This window comes from Scyliorhinus canicula, chromosome 15, assembly GCF_902713615.1.
Source record: "Scyliorhinus canicula chromosome 15, sScyCan1.1, whole genome shotgun sequence".
Taxonomy (NCBI): Eukaryota; Metazoa; Chordata; class Chondrichthyes; order Carcharhiniformes; family Scyliorhinidae; genus Scyliorhinus; species Scyliorhinus canicula.
The window spans coordinates 100,804,273-100,817,950 of NC_052160.1; the positions used below are offsets into that span (position 1 = coordinate 100,804,273).

The following is a 13,678-nucleotide window of genomic DNA, read 5'->3' on the forward strand; positions in this document are numbered from 1 at the left end:
CAAGGACAGGGCAATGGAGGGGCGGGCTGGGGAAGGAGGGAGCGTGGAGAAGGGGGCGGGAAGGTGGTGTTGTGGAAGGGACGGGGCTGTTGGAAGGAGGGGGCGGGGACATTGCCGAGCATGTCCACAGTATTGTGGTGACGCATGGGCGAGGAGGAATGAGGAGGCGGTGCGCAGGCGCGGGGAGGAGTGGCTGGGCGCAGGCGTAGTGGCAGTTGCTGCCGGTAGAATCGGGGGAGGAGCGCCAGAGCGGCTCTCGGTTGCCGGAGTGAGTGGGAGCGGCGGCGCTGAGGAGTTGGGGGCGGGGAAGTAGGAACCGGCTAAATTCATGTGGAGAGCGGGCCGGGTTTATCGCCAATACGCGCGTATAGCTCATTAAACAGTGGGTTGTTTGATTTTGGAGTGCGGGTCGGTGAGGGAGGGAGGATGATGTGCGAGGTGATGCCCACCATCAGCGAGGACACCCTCACCCAGAGGGGCTCCCAGAACGGCGCCGAGGACGCCAATTTCGAGCAGCTGATGGTGAACATGCTGGACGAACGGGACAAGCTGATGGAGACCCTGCGGGAGACGCAGGAAACTTTGTCCCTCACTCAGGAAAGGATGCAAGAGGTGGCCCACGAGAGAGATCTGCTGCAGCGCCAGCTGAATTCAGCTTTACCTCAGGTAATGGTCGGGCCGGCCGGTTGCTGCTGCTGGATGACACCTTTAATTTATTTTTGAATAAATTTCAGTGCCAGCAAACCCTTCCCCAAAAAAAGAGAAAACCTTGCAAAGAAAGGAGAAATTGCAGAGTTCTGATACGGAAAATGGGATTGCAACTGGGTGCAGGGACCGCAAGGGAATTCTTCTGTTATTTGTGCATTGCCTCATTATATAACATTGAAATGATGTTATGTTGCAGCACACAGTCTGTGAGCAAAATGGGACCATCAGTGATCAATATGCGTATTTATGGACAGTGTTCAATATGCTACAGCAGTGATTGCACACCTATTTTAATTGTAGCTGGAACCTATTTTGGTCAGTGGAAACCTGGTTTGTAGATGAGTTGAGCAGGAGAATGAGCTTTGTGTTTCATGTTGAAAGCGGCCGAATCTCTGAAGGTGATTCATTTTGTGTCGTGCACCTGTCTTCAGGTAAATGAGTGAACCGAAGGGGACCTAACGGTTTTTAAACGATTAAATACCTGCCGGCAGTATGTCTTCGCGCTGCCACCAGGGGGCTGGATCTTAAAACAAGGACAGATTTGTTTGTGAAGATTGCAAATCATTATTTCCCTTTGAAAACATTATGAGCATATTTTTATGCAAGTGTAGATCCAGCAATTTTTAAAAATCTGACCTTGTTTTCGTCCAGGTTTAGAAATGATTATCAGTACACCAATACCAAAGTGATCAAGTGACATTCTATTGATCATAATGCAGTGTTATGTGTATACATATATATTCTTAATGAAATGTTTTGTGTGCAGTTCCCGGACAGGGATAGAGCCTAATACCTCAACAGATTGCACAATAGCTTATTTTTACTGTTACTTTGATAACACTCGCACTATGTGTTGAACAGGAGATATTTTGTAATGGTTTGCTTTCTTGAAAGCAAAATCTATTAGGATATCATTTTGACATGGAACACCATGTTCACAATGAATCCCCGATGATAACCCAGACCATATGGAGCAGCAAGACCAACTGAGGAGAAAACATTCAATACAATGAAACTAATTACACAAAACTAGAGCAATGAAGTTTTAATATGGGAAGTGATAAACTGTTGGGATTGTCATTAAGGCTATAGAACATCGATTTCAGATGATATCTAATTAGTGTGTTGCACCAGTGAGTATATTCATTGTCTTTGAGGGGAAATTTTCCCATTATTGATGTTGTCTTCGAGACCAGTATGTCTTCTGTTAATACTGGACTCAACCGAGGATGAGCACAATATAATAAACATTCTGAGAGTGTATCCACCCAAGAGCTTATGAGAAAATATACACAGCATGATTTCCCCAAACAAACATATCTCCAAGTAATAATTACTTTGATATAACCCCGAGCCAGCAATTTGTCGAAAACTCCATTGTCTGTCGTATCCTATTCTAGTTTTAGCAGATGCATCCAGGTGCAGATCAGCCTCAGCAGTTACATATATACCCACCCGAACCCTATCAGATATCTCAGATGGTGAACCTGGAGGGTAAACAAGAAGACAACTTTGAGATAAATGTAAGTTCTCGTAAAGTTAAATCGACTCAAGGCAAATAAGTACTTATGGTACTTACATCAGTGTAGGGTAGGGAATAGATACCGATGATGTGGACTGTCATTGAGGGAGTCAGTGGAATTATGAAGAAGCCAATAGATTGGAAACAAGCAACATATGTTGGCGCTTTAATCCTGAATATTACATTTAGTTTCATCCTGTCGATTTAGCCAAGTTTCTTGGGTTCTTAATACATCACAGTTTCCTACTGGCACGATAGCTGGCATCTTGTTTGTATGGTTTATCATTCATGTACGCACGATAGTTTCCATTTGCATTCCAGTGTCTACCTAGTTGTGGTCCCTGGTCCACATGCTTCTGAGCATTTATGTCCATACCAATTTCTTGACTCCCTTCTATCTTTACGATCCTGTTTCTGTCCTGTCTTTTTCCTACCTGCCCTCCAGTCTGGTTTTAATGATATTCAATTGTGTTCCTTAGATGTCAAGTATCATGATTAACATGTGATTAATTACCCTATAAGTGTAGATTCATATGTCACCAAAATGTAAAGAAATTAAGTTTTATGTCAAGTTCCTTTTTAGCTTTGGAATAGAACATGGTCTTGATAGGATGCTGGAAAACATAAGTAAAGATACATGTTTCAACAGCAGCTGTCTGAGATTTTTGATATCATTTGTAGTTAATTATTCTCCTTGTATCTGTGTCACTTGCTTTTTTAGGCTTGTTTTCAAGTATCCAGCAAGTGTGGGCACTGGTTTTGACTGTATTTTCTAGGCCGCCGAAGTATGAGCAAAGTTGAAGCAGAAGAGAGATTCTTCCAATATGAATGCTTTCTTTTCTGCCTCTGCAAATTGCATAATGTTGCACCTCCTGAGCTGTTATGAAATAATTTGGAGTATTGCACTCACTCGCCCCTTCCAACCTTCCTATAGAGACTTGAAAGATCAGGTGCCCCCCTCTTCCCCCTCCCTCCCAGCTGGGAATTGCTCTGATGGCACTTGTAAGAACCTCTGTAGGGAACTATAGTGAAGAGTGTTACTTCGGTATGTGAGCAACAATAATAAACTTCTGGCCCAAATGCCTCAAACATGGTCTGAAGTGTACTGGTCAAAAGGATGTTCAATGTAATTGCTTCATAAATTGGAGAGAAGGTTCAAAATAACAGGCTTCCATTTAGACTCCAGGGGGTAGATAGTTATGAAATTACAGATCAATTACACTTCAAGGAGATTTATTTCCGTTAGCAATGTTAGTTCAAGGAAAGCTGCTTTCTCTGTTTATGCTTTTCCTCCCACTTTATTTCACCTTTTTTTTTCTTAATTGTGAAAATTTTAACAGGAAATCACTCCCTGGCTCCAAGAATTTCCGTGCCCATTACAATATATGCAAGTCACTAAATACATTTTTGAAAAATAATGCAGAATTAAAAAAAGTAATCGTTCGCAAATTGGACTCCTTCAACAACATTTTTAAAGTAGGAGAATTTAACAGCATATTTATGTTGTACCTTTCATATAATAAAGCAGCTCAAGGGAGATGCATGGTACAAAGTTCTGGAAGGTGACCAAATGGAAAATCTGAGTTTGAGGAGTGTTTTGAAGGAGATGGAAAGTACCATGAAGGTGAAGAAGTCTGCTAAGAGAGAGTTCCAAAGAGAGAGTTCCAAACAAGAGAGGGTTGCAAATGTAGGTTACAGCTAATTGAGTTGAGAAAATCAGAGCGTGCAGGAGAGAGCATGGATAATTTGAGACTGAAACCTTTAAAACGGTTAGACTGGTGAATAAGGAGGCAGTGAAAGCTATCAAGAATAAGAGTAATGTATGTGTGTGTGGCACACAACAATTGAACAGAGTACTAACAGCCAACTTTTCAAAAGGTTGAGGTGAAGGACGAATGAGCCTTGAAGAGACGGGACCATGAGTCTTTGGTGACGAGAATGGGCATTTGGGGTTTAGAAACTATTAGGGTGATTAACACTGAGGCAAAGGTTGGCATAGTTAAGTGTAATGATTAGTTCAGGCAAAGGTTGGCATAGTTAAGTGTAATGATTAGTTCAGTTAAAGTGGGAATAAATTTCATGCAGCCATCCAGTCTATTAAAAGATTAAATTCAATTACACATCCAAAGCAGAAGCTGGTATTCCAGGCACATCATCAGAAATTGGTGATAAACTGACAAAGCAAAGAACATTACAGCATGAAGAAACAAAGGCGGATGAGGTTTGTTGAATTGTTCAAATTGAAAACTTGACAAAAGAGCAATAGAAAGCAGCAGAAAACAGTCACTAGAAGTGGAAGTAAATATGTTGCCAATGAGATCTCTAAGTGAGCCCAGTGGGTCCAACCCATTATTCAGTCCATAATAAATAAGGTAAATCAAACTGCATTCCAAGATTTCAGAGATGAAATCAGGTTTTCAGAGCTTTTTAAACGTAAACCTTTGGACAGGGGAAAGGAATGAGGAGAATTATCGAATCCCTACAGCGCAGAAGGAGGCCATTCGGCTCATTGAGTCTGTACCAACCCTCAAAGAGCACCCTACCTAGGCCCACGTCTCCGCCCCTTTTCTGCAATGCCACTGAACTATTTGGACATTTAAGGGGCAATTTTAGCATGGCCAATCCACCTAACCTGCACACCTTTGGACTGTGGGAGGAAACTGGAGCACCCGAAGGAAACTCACAAATCAGAGGCATTATCACTTAATGCAAAGGCATTCGATGCATTTACTTTTTTGTCAAAATAAATTTTGTTGAGATTTTCAAAAACATATCCAAAACAGAAAATAACAAGAAAACAATATTAACAACATCAAAAAGAAAAACACACTAAACCCCAAAACCACCCCCCCCCCCCCCCCCCCCCCCCCAAAGTAACACCCATGCCAGGGAGTCCAGGAAAGGATGCCACCGCCTAAAGAATTCCCTCTAACTCACCCAGGCTCACGAACCTCCCATCCACAAACGGGTCCTCTTAATAATACCTACCCTGTGCCAGCCCAGAAACCCACCATCGATGCTCCCTGGAACAAACCGGTGGTTCCCCCATATCGGGGACTCCATCGAGCCCCCACCTCCCCCCTATGCCGTCTCCATTGCCCCCAAATTTTGAGGGTAGCCGCCACCACCGGGCTCATGGAATACCTCGTTGGAGGGAGCGGCAACGGCGCCGTTACCAGCACCTCCAGGCTCGTGTCCACGCAGGACGCCATCTCCATCCTCTTCCATGCTGCCCCTGCTCCGTCCATTACCCACTTGGGCGCCATCGCTGCGTTGGCAGCCCAGTAGTACATAGAGGTTGGGCAATGCCAGCGCACCCCCCCCCCCATCCCTGCCCAGCTCCAAAAACACCCTTCTCACCCTCGGAGTCCCATGCGCCCATACAAATCCCGTAATACTCCTGTTGTCCCTTCTAAAAAAGGCCTTCGGGATAAGGATGGGGAGGCACTGGAACAGGAACAAAAACTTTGGGAGCACCGTCATCTTGACGGACTGCACCCTGCCCGCCAGCGACAGCGGCAACATGTCCCATCTTTTGAACTCCTCCATTTGCTCCACCAGCCTAGTGAGGTTAAGCTTGTGAAGGGCCCCCCAGCTCCTAGCCACCTGGACTCCCAGGTACCGAAAGCTCCTCCCTGCCCTTTTCTGCGGGAGCCTACCAATCCCCTCCTCTTGATCCCCCGGGTGCACAACGAACAGCTCACTCTTACCCAAGTTGAGCTTGTACTCAGAAAAGCCCCCAAATTCCCTAAGAATCTGCATCACCTCCGGCATTCCCCCCACTGGGTCCGCCACATAAAGCAACAAGTCATCTGCGTATAATGACACTCAGTGCTCCTCCCCACCCCGCACCAGACCCCTCCAATTCCTCAACTCCCTCAACGCCATGGCCAGGGGCGCAATTGCCAACGCAAAGAGCAAAGGGGACAGGGGACACCCCAGCCTCGTCCCCAGGTACAACCGAAAAGTACTCCGATCTCCTTCTATTTGTAGCTACGCTCGCCATCGGGGCCTCATATAGCAGCCTCACCCAACTGACAAACCCCTCCCCGAACCCAAACCTTTCCAGCACCTCCCACAAGTACCCCCACTCAACCCTATCAAAGGCCTTCTCCGCGTCTAATGCTACCACTATCTCCGCCTCCCCTTCTACCGCTGGCATCATTATAACATTCAGAAGCCTACGTATATTGATGTTCAGCTGCCTTCCCTTCACAAACACTGTCTGGTCCTCATGAATGACCCCCGGCACACAGTCCTCTATCCTTGTGGCCAAGATCTTCGCCAACAGCTTGGCATCCACATTTAACAACGAGATCGGTCTATATGATCCACACTGTAGGGGGTCCTTGTGCATTCGATGCATTTACATTGTGTGTACAGTTAAATCTGTGATGTCAAATCAGGAATTGCTTTTGAACTTGTTGTTCTGGGAGTCTGGTGTTGGGCATAGAATCATAGAACAGTACAGCACAGAACAGGCCCTTCGGCCCTCGATGTTGTGCCGAGCAATGATCACCCTACTTAACCCCACATACCCGTAACCCAACAATCCCCCCATTAACCTTACACTACGGGCAATTTAGCATGGCCAATCCACCTAACCCGCACATCTTTGGACTGTGGGAGGAAACCGGAGCACCCGGAGGAAACCCACGCACACACGGGGAGGACGTGCAGACTCCACACAGACAGTGACCCAGCCGGGAATCGAACCTGGGACCCTGGAGCTGTGAAGCATTGATGTTAACCACCATGCTACCGTGAGGCCCTTTGATGCCATATTAATGGCATGTCCAGTTCAGTGGAACTGGTGTCATGTGAGAGAACCTTTAAGAACTGGGTGTTTATTAAATAGGTGTAGTGGGTGTACCTTTAAGAGATGGGTGTTTATCGAATAGCTGCAATGATATCGGAGTGTGAGTGGAGCTGGGCTGTCTGTCTTTCACTTTCGCTTTTGAGCAGGCAGCTACAGGGTGTTTTTAGTTTCGATTTGAGAGCTGGATAGCTGCAGGAAAAGCAAGCAGCTGTATAAGGATCTCTCTGCAATCTAAAGACTGTCTCCAGATCATTTGGATGATTTCAAAGAGATAGCTGCTGTCAGTAGAGAATTTAAACCTGATCTCTGTGTTAAAAAGGGTATTTTGTCTTATGGATGTGATAGAATATTGTATCTGTGGGGATGATTGGTTTGATAGTTGTTAAGATGTTTACTGCGTGTATATAAAGTGTTAACTGGTTTCATAAATAAACATTGTTTTACTTTAAAAGTACTTTAGCTCTCTGTTTGCATAACATGTGTAAAGTAGGCCTGTGTGCTCCCCAATCTATTAAAAGTTGTGGCTCAGGTGAACTCCATGAAACACTTTGGGGTTCTCTAAACCCTGGCCCATAACACTGGTTTTGAGTGATGACTACCTTGATGCTGGGAAAGTTGACTTGGGAGAGAACACCGCAGTTGGACCATCTTTCTTTCCACTGGATTCGGAAGAACTTTCCAAGGCACCACAGGTAGTACTGCTGTTGATTGAAGCATATAGCGGCACAGGAATCACTGCCAGTAAACCATGACCTTGGTCTCAGACTTGAGGTCCTGGTCCTCAAATACTCTTTTTTTTTTTTCCCCTCAGAAATACGAAAGAATGAACAAGATCAGGATTTCATGTCTCATTTCTGAAGGGGACTGCGAGTAGTAAAGTTCCTTTTCATGTTGATGAGAGAGAGGGGTGCTCATGCTGGTGAATGCAGCACTTGTATTTGCTGTCAGCATTGAACATCAACACAAAATTACATTTCTTGTGTTCTGATTTTTGCCTCTGAAGGTCTTTCCATCCTGCACGAGTATATATCTCTTACCTTGAGAACAAACTGTAGGAACATGGGAATTGAGAGAACTCAGCCCTTTGAGCTTGCTCCGCCATTCAATCAGGACATGGCTGATCTCTTCCTGATCTCAAATCCATCTCTCCACCTGTTCTCCATATCCCTTTAACCCATTATTTAAATCAGAAATATATCTATCTCCTTCTTGAAACCAGTTAATGATTCCGATTCTACCACACTGTTGGGCAATGAGTTCCACAAATTCACGACCCTCTGCGAGAAGTCGGTCCTCCTCATCTCCATTCTAAATCTACCGCCTTCCAAATTATCCATTAGGATAGCTAGCCATGGAATTCAAATTGGCCGAACTTATAACTGATGGCTACATTCTGCTGCAGTCCATAATGGAACATTTGTGAATTAAATAGTTTGTGTGTCCAGCATCCAAGAGCAGTTGAATTATTTTTGGTTTGGAATAGAATTTTGCCAGCAGCTGATTGTTAAATGTGCCAATTGCACGTTTATCTTCATCTGTTTTTAGTTGGACTGTTAGGTTGGAGCTTAGTATTGTGGGTGGGAGATGGATGATGGAATTAATTTTTAAATGTTTTCTCTATCCGTCTTCTGCTTTACCTCAGTTCAACAGACTGCACCATTAAGTTGAATTGCAATGTCTGGAGTTGACTAAGATCAGTGCAGTAATCCTGGAAAGGACTATGCTTTTATGCATGCGTGTGTGTTTTTCCAGGAATATAAAGGACCTGCTGATTTGCCTAATGAAACAAACACGATATTTATTGAACCACCATTGTGATTTTTTAAAGTATTTTTTATTCAAGAATTTTCTTTTATAACAAACAAAATATTCAAACAAACTTCTCATTATTACAGAAATATCGCCAATGCAACACCACCCATCCTAACCCAGTTTCGTACCAAACCGCTGAGTCCTCCCTTTTTCTCTTTCCCCCTTCCTCCCTTCCTCACACAAAAAAGTCTCTGCAAGACTAACCAATCACCCCCCCCCCCCCTTCCCTCTCCAAAACAGCTCCTTGAAAAAGGTGCAGACATTCCACCAGGTCTCCACAGCCAAGCTGAAGCCTTAGTTGCGCAGGAGTCCTCCACCTGAACAAGACTCGCCTCCAGGCTGTTGGAGAGGCGAAGGCCAAGACATTGCGTTCTTCCCTTCCTGCAGCACCAACAAGTCTCACACTCCAAAAATGGCCACTATTGGGCATGGCTCCATCAGATGCCCAGAACCCCTGACATTGTTTCAAAAAAGGAGACCTAAAACTCAGCAAGCTTGGGGCAGGACTAAAACATGTGTGTGTGGTTCACTGGCCCCCTAGAAGGCCATTCGCACCTATCCTCCACCCCTGAGAAGAACCCACTCATTTGCGCCCTGATCAAATGTACCCTATGCACTACCTTGAACTGTGTCAAACTTAACCTTGCAGATGACGTGAAGTTGACCTTATGAAGAGCCTCATTCCATCCCACCCGACCAAACCCAATTCATCATTCCGCTTCCGGTACTTCTTCCAATGAAGCCAGCAACGTCGCCAACACCTGCCCATAAATGTCTTGTGATTCCACACTCCCCAGCTCGTCCATAAGCAAAGGAGAAGCGAAGGAAGCTCCTTGCGTACAAAATCTCACACCTACAAGTGTCTAAATACATTTCCTCTCGGTAGCTGGAACTTCTTTAAAATCTCTTCTGGCCCAGCAAACCTACCTTAAAAAACATATCCCTAAACTTCTCCAATCCCTGCGTCTCCCATGCCAGATGGCACAGACCCCTGGTTCCTGCAAATCGCGCCAACAATGACATGGAGCTTAATTTAAAATGCTGCTTGAATTGATTCCAATTTCTCAGAGGCTATTGCCACTGGGCTCAACAATAATCTTACTGGAGAGAACTGGAAAGGAGTGGTAACAAGATTTGATCCTACACAAGGAGCCCTCTCCATCTGCCCCCATATAGAGTTTGGATCCTTAAAGGCACCCTGCACCTTATCAGTATTTGTCGCTGAGTAATAACACATCAGATTAGGTAGTGCCAACCCCCCCGACAGTCTATTGCTTTGCAAAAATGCCCTACGAACCCAGGGGTTCTTACCCGCCCAAACAAAAGAAGACGTTAACTTATTGACCCTACCAAAAAACGCCTTGGAAAGAAAGACTGGGAGACACTAGAACAACCCCCCCTCCCTTCCAAAGGAAGGGCATCCCACCTCTTCAAATCAGCTCCTCCCTGCTGTCACTGGCGGGGAGGGTACAGACTGAAAATGACAGTCCTCCCAAGACTGCTATTCGTGTTTCAGTGTCTTCCAATCTTCATCCCCAAGGCATTTTTTAGGAAGTTGAATGCGACGATCTCGGGTTTTATATGGGACAGTAGAGCCCCGAGGATGAAGAAGGTCCTTCTTGAACTGGGCCCTTCCGAACTTTAATAATTAAAAAAAATTTAGAGTACCCAATTAATTTTTTCCAATTAAGGGGCAATTTAGCATGGCCAATCCACCTAACTTTCACATCTTTGGGCTGTGGGGGTGAAACCCACGCAAACACGGGGAGAATGTGCAAACTCCACATGGACAGTGACCCAGAGCCAGGATCGAACCTGGGACCTCGGTGCCATGAGGCAGCAGGGCTAAGCCACTGCGTCATCGTGCTGCCCTCGAACTTTAATAATTACTACTGGGCGGGCAATATATCGATGGTAAGTAAATGGGTGGTGGGGGACGGGTTGGTGTGGGAGCAAGTGGAGGCGGCATCTTGCAAAGGCACGAGTTTGAAGGCTCTGTTAACGGCACCTCTGCCATTCTCTCCGGCGGGGTACTCCAGAAGCCCAGTGGAAGTGGCAGCCCTGAGAGTGTGGGGCAATGGAGGTTGCACATGAGACTGGAGGGGGTGTCAGTGTGATCACCGATCTGTGAGAACCACCGGTTCACTTCTGGGGGCGGGGGGGGGGGGGGGGGGGGGGGGCTGAACAGGGGCTTCAGAAGGTGGCAGCGGGCAGGGATTGAGATATTTGGGACCTTTTCGTTGAGGAGGGTTTCCCGAGCCTGAAGGAGCTAGAGGAGGAGTTTGAATTACCGGGTCGGAATGGGTTCCGGCACCTGCATGTATGGGATTTTGTCCGGAGACAGGTCCCGAGCTTTCCTCGCCTCCCACTAAGGGGACTACAGGTTACGGTGTTGTCTGAAATGGGTTGGGGAGGGGAGGTGGATTTGGTGGATTTCTTTTGGTGGATTTCTGCAGCTTTCTCAAATCATGTTAAACTGATGGTTTTGTAGTTTCTTCATATCTCCCACCCTCTGTCTTTTTTTCAACAGTGATGCAATAATCTAAAGGCCGTATGTATAGCAGTTTGGAAAATTATCAGCAATTTTATCACCTGTTTCCTTTAATACCCTTGGTTGGAAGTCCTCAGTACCTGAAAAATTGTCTGCTGTAAGCTCTGTTATTTTTTCCTACCATTCTTCACTTTTATTAAAATAACTATTCACCTTCCTTTGAATTATTTTTGTGCCCTTTCTCCACTATGAAAATTAAGGCAAAGTGTTAATTTAACAAGTCTGCCATTTCTTTAATGTCATTAATCTTGCCTGCATCTGTGTTTACCATTCAACATATTTAAAAAGACTTTTGCTAGAGGTTAGTTTATTGAAAATGCCTTAATTATTGCACTTTTCACTGATTATTTTGTGATAGCATGTGGATGAGAAAGCACTATTGTAAACACATCGCATTCCCAGTGAAATTCTATCTTACCAACATTTCCTTGGATCCATCCACTGCCCTGATTTGTCTCTGCTTCAATATTGGATAAACAAAAAAATTCTCCAAGTAAAAACGTGCTATGTCTTTGATCTGTGACACAAACTGTTTTCTTTCTACTGTTCCTTAACCTGAGAAAGACTAGGTGTTTGACCCTGTGAAGGCTTCTTTGAACTTTCCCCTCACTTTCCAAATTACCCCCAGCATGTACAAGCCTTTTAGATCTCTGGTGACCTCCAATTCTGACCTCTTACACAACTCTTATTTTGATTGCTTCTCAATTGGCAGCCATTCTTTCAGCTGCCTAAGCCTAAAGCGCTCACTATTTAAGATGCTCCTCTAAAACCTCCTCCTTTTGGTCATCTGCCTCTGTCTCCTCCTGTTTCTTGGTATCAAAAATATGAAATGCTTTTATTGATATTGTTCTTGTTATGTACCTTTTTTCAAATGGACAATGTGAATGTCAGTTACATTCCTTTGTTTTCTTTTACATTATATAAGTATTTTATATTTTTTTTTATAGGCTGGTGAGTCTAGAACTAGGGATCAGAGTCTCAGAATAACGGGTCAGTCATTTGAAACGAAGGTGAGAAGTTTAGAGCCATCGAGTCATAGAATCATACAGGACAGAAAAGGCCCTTTGGCCCATCGTGTCTGTGCCAGTCAAAAACAACCACCTAACCATTCTAATCCCATTGTCCAACACTTGGCTCAAAGCCTTGTATGTCCTGGGGTGGCAAGTGCACATCTAACTACTTAAATGTTATGAGGGTCTCTGCCTCCACCACCCTTTCAAGCAGTGAATTCACACTCCCATCACTGTCTGGATAAAAAAGATTTTCCTCACATCCCCTCTAAACCTCCTGCCCCTTGTGGTAAATCTATGGCCCTGGTTATTGAACCCGTCCACCAAGGGGAAAAGTTTCTTCCTGTCTATCTATGCCCCTCATAATTTTATACATCTCAATCAAGTCCCCCGTTAGCCTCCTCTGCTCCAATGAATACAATCCAAGTCTATCATAGAATTTACAGTGTAGAAGGAGGCCATTCGGCCCATCGGGTCTGCACCGGCCCTTACAAAGAGCACCCCGCTCAAGTCCACGTCTCTACCCTATCCCTGTAACCCATTAACCACCACTTAACCTTTTTTTGGACACTAAAGGCAATTTAGCATGGCCAATCCACCTAACCAGCACATCTTTGGATTGTGGGAGGATCCGGAGGAAACCCATGCAGACACTGGGAGAACGTGCAGACTCCGCACGTTCAGCGACAGCGGAGACGGACAGCGACCCAAGCCAGGAATCGAACCTGGGACCCTGGAGCTGTGAAGCAACTTGTGCTAACCATTATTCTACCGTGCTGCCCCCGTGCTATCCAATCTCTCTTCATAACTAAAATTCTTCAGTCCAAGCAACATCCTGGTAAATCTCCTCTACACCCTTTCCAGTGCTATCGCATCGATCCTGTAATGTGCATTCCAGAACTGCGCACACTACTCCAGTTGCAACCGAACCAACATTTTATACAGTTCCAGCATAACCGCCCTGCCATTAAACTCAATAAGAAGTCTGACAACACCAGGTTAAAGTCCAACAGGTTTATTTGTAATCACTATCTTTCGGAGCAGAGCTCCTTCCACCTGATGAAGGAGCTACATTCCGAGAGCTAGTGATTCCAAATAAACCTGCTGGACTTTAACCTGGTGTTGTAAGATGCCTTACTGTGTCCACCCCAGTCCAATACCGCCGACATCTCCATATCTTAAACTCTATCTCGGCTAATAAAGGCAAGTATACCTATGCCTTCTTAACCACTATCCACCTGCTCTGCTACCTTAAG

General features: G+C 45.1%; 1 protein-coding gene across 1 annotated transcript in view; it reads left to right on the plus strand.

The window, feature by feature from the left end:
- The first annotated feature begins 418 nt into the window (after positions 1 to 418).
- The window catches only part of LOC119978229 (liprin-alpha-2-like), a 768,706-nt gene continuing 755,446 nt past the window's right edge, over positions 419 to 13,678 (plus strand). The window contains exon 1 of the mRNA XM_038819687.1: positions 419 to 666. The gene's annotated coding sequence lies outside the window, so the exon portion shown is untranslated. The remainder of the gene's footprint in view (positions 667 to 13,678) is intronic.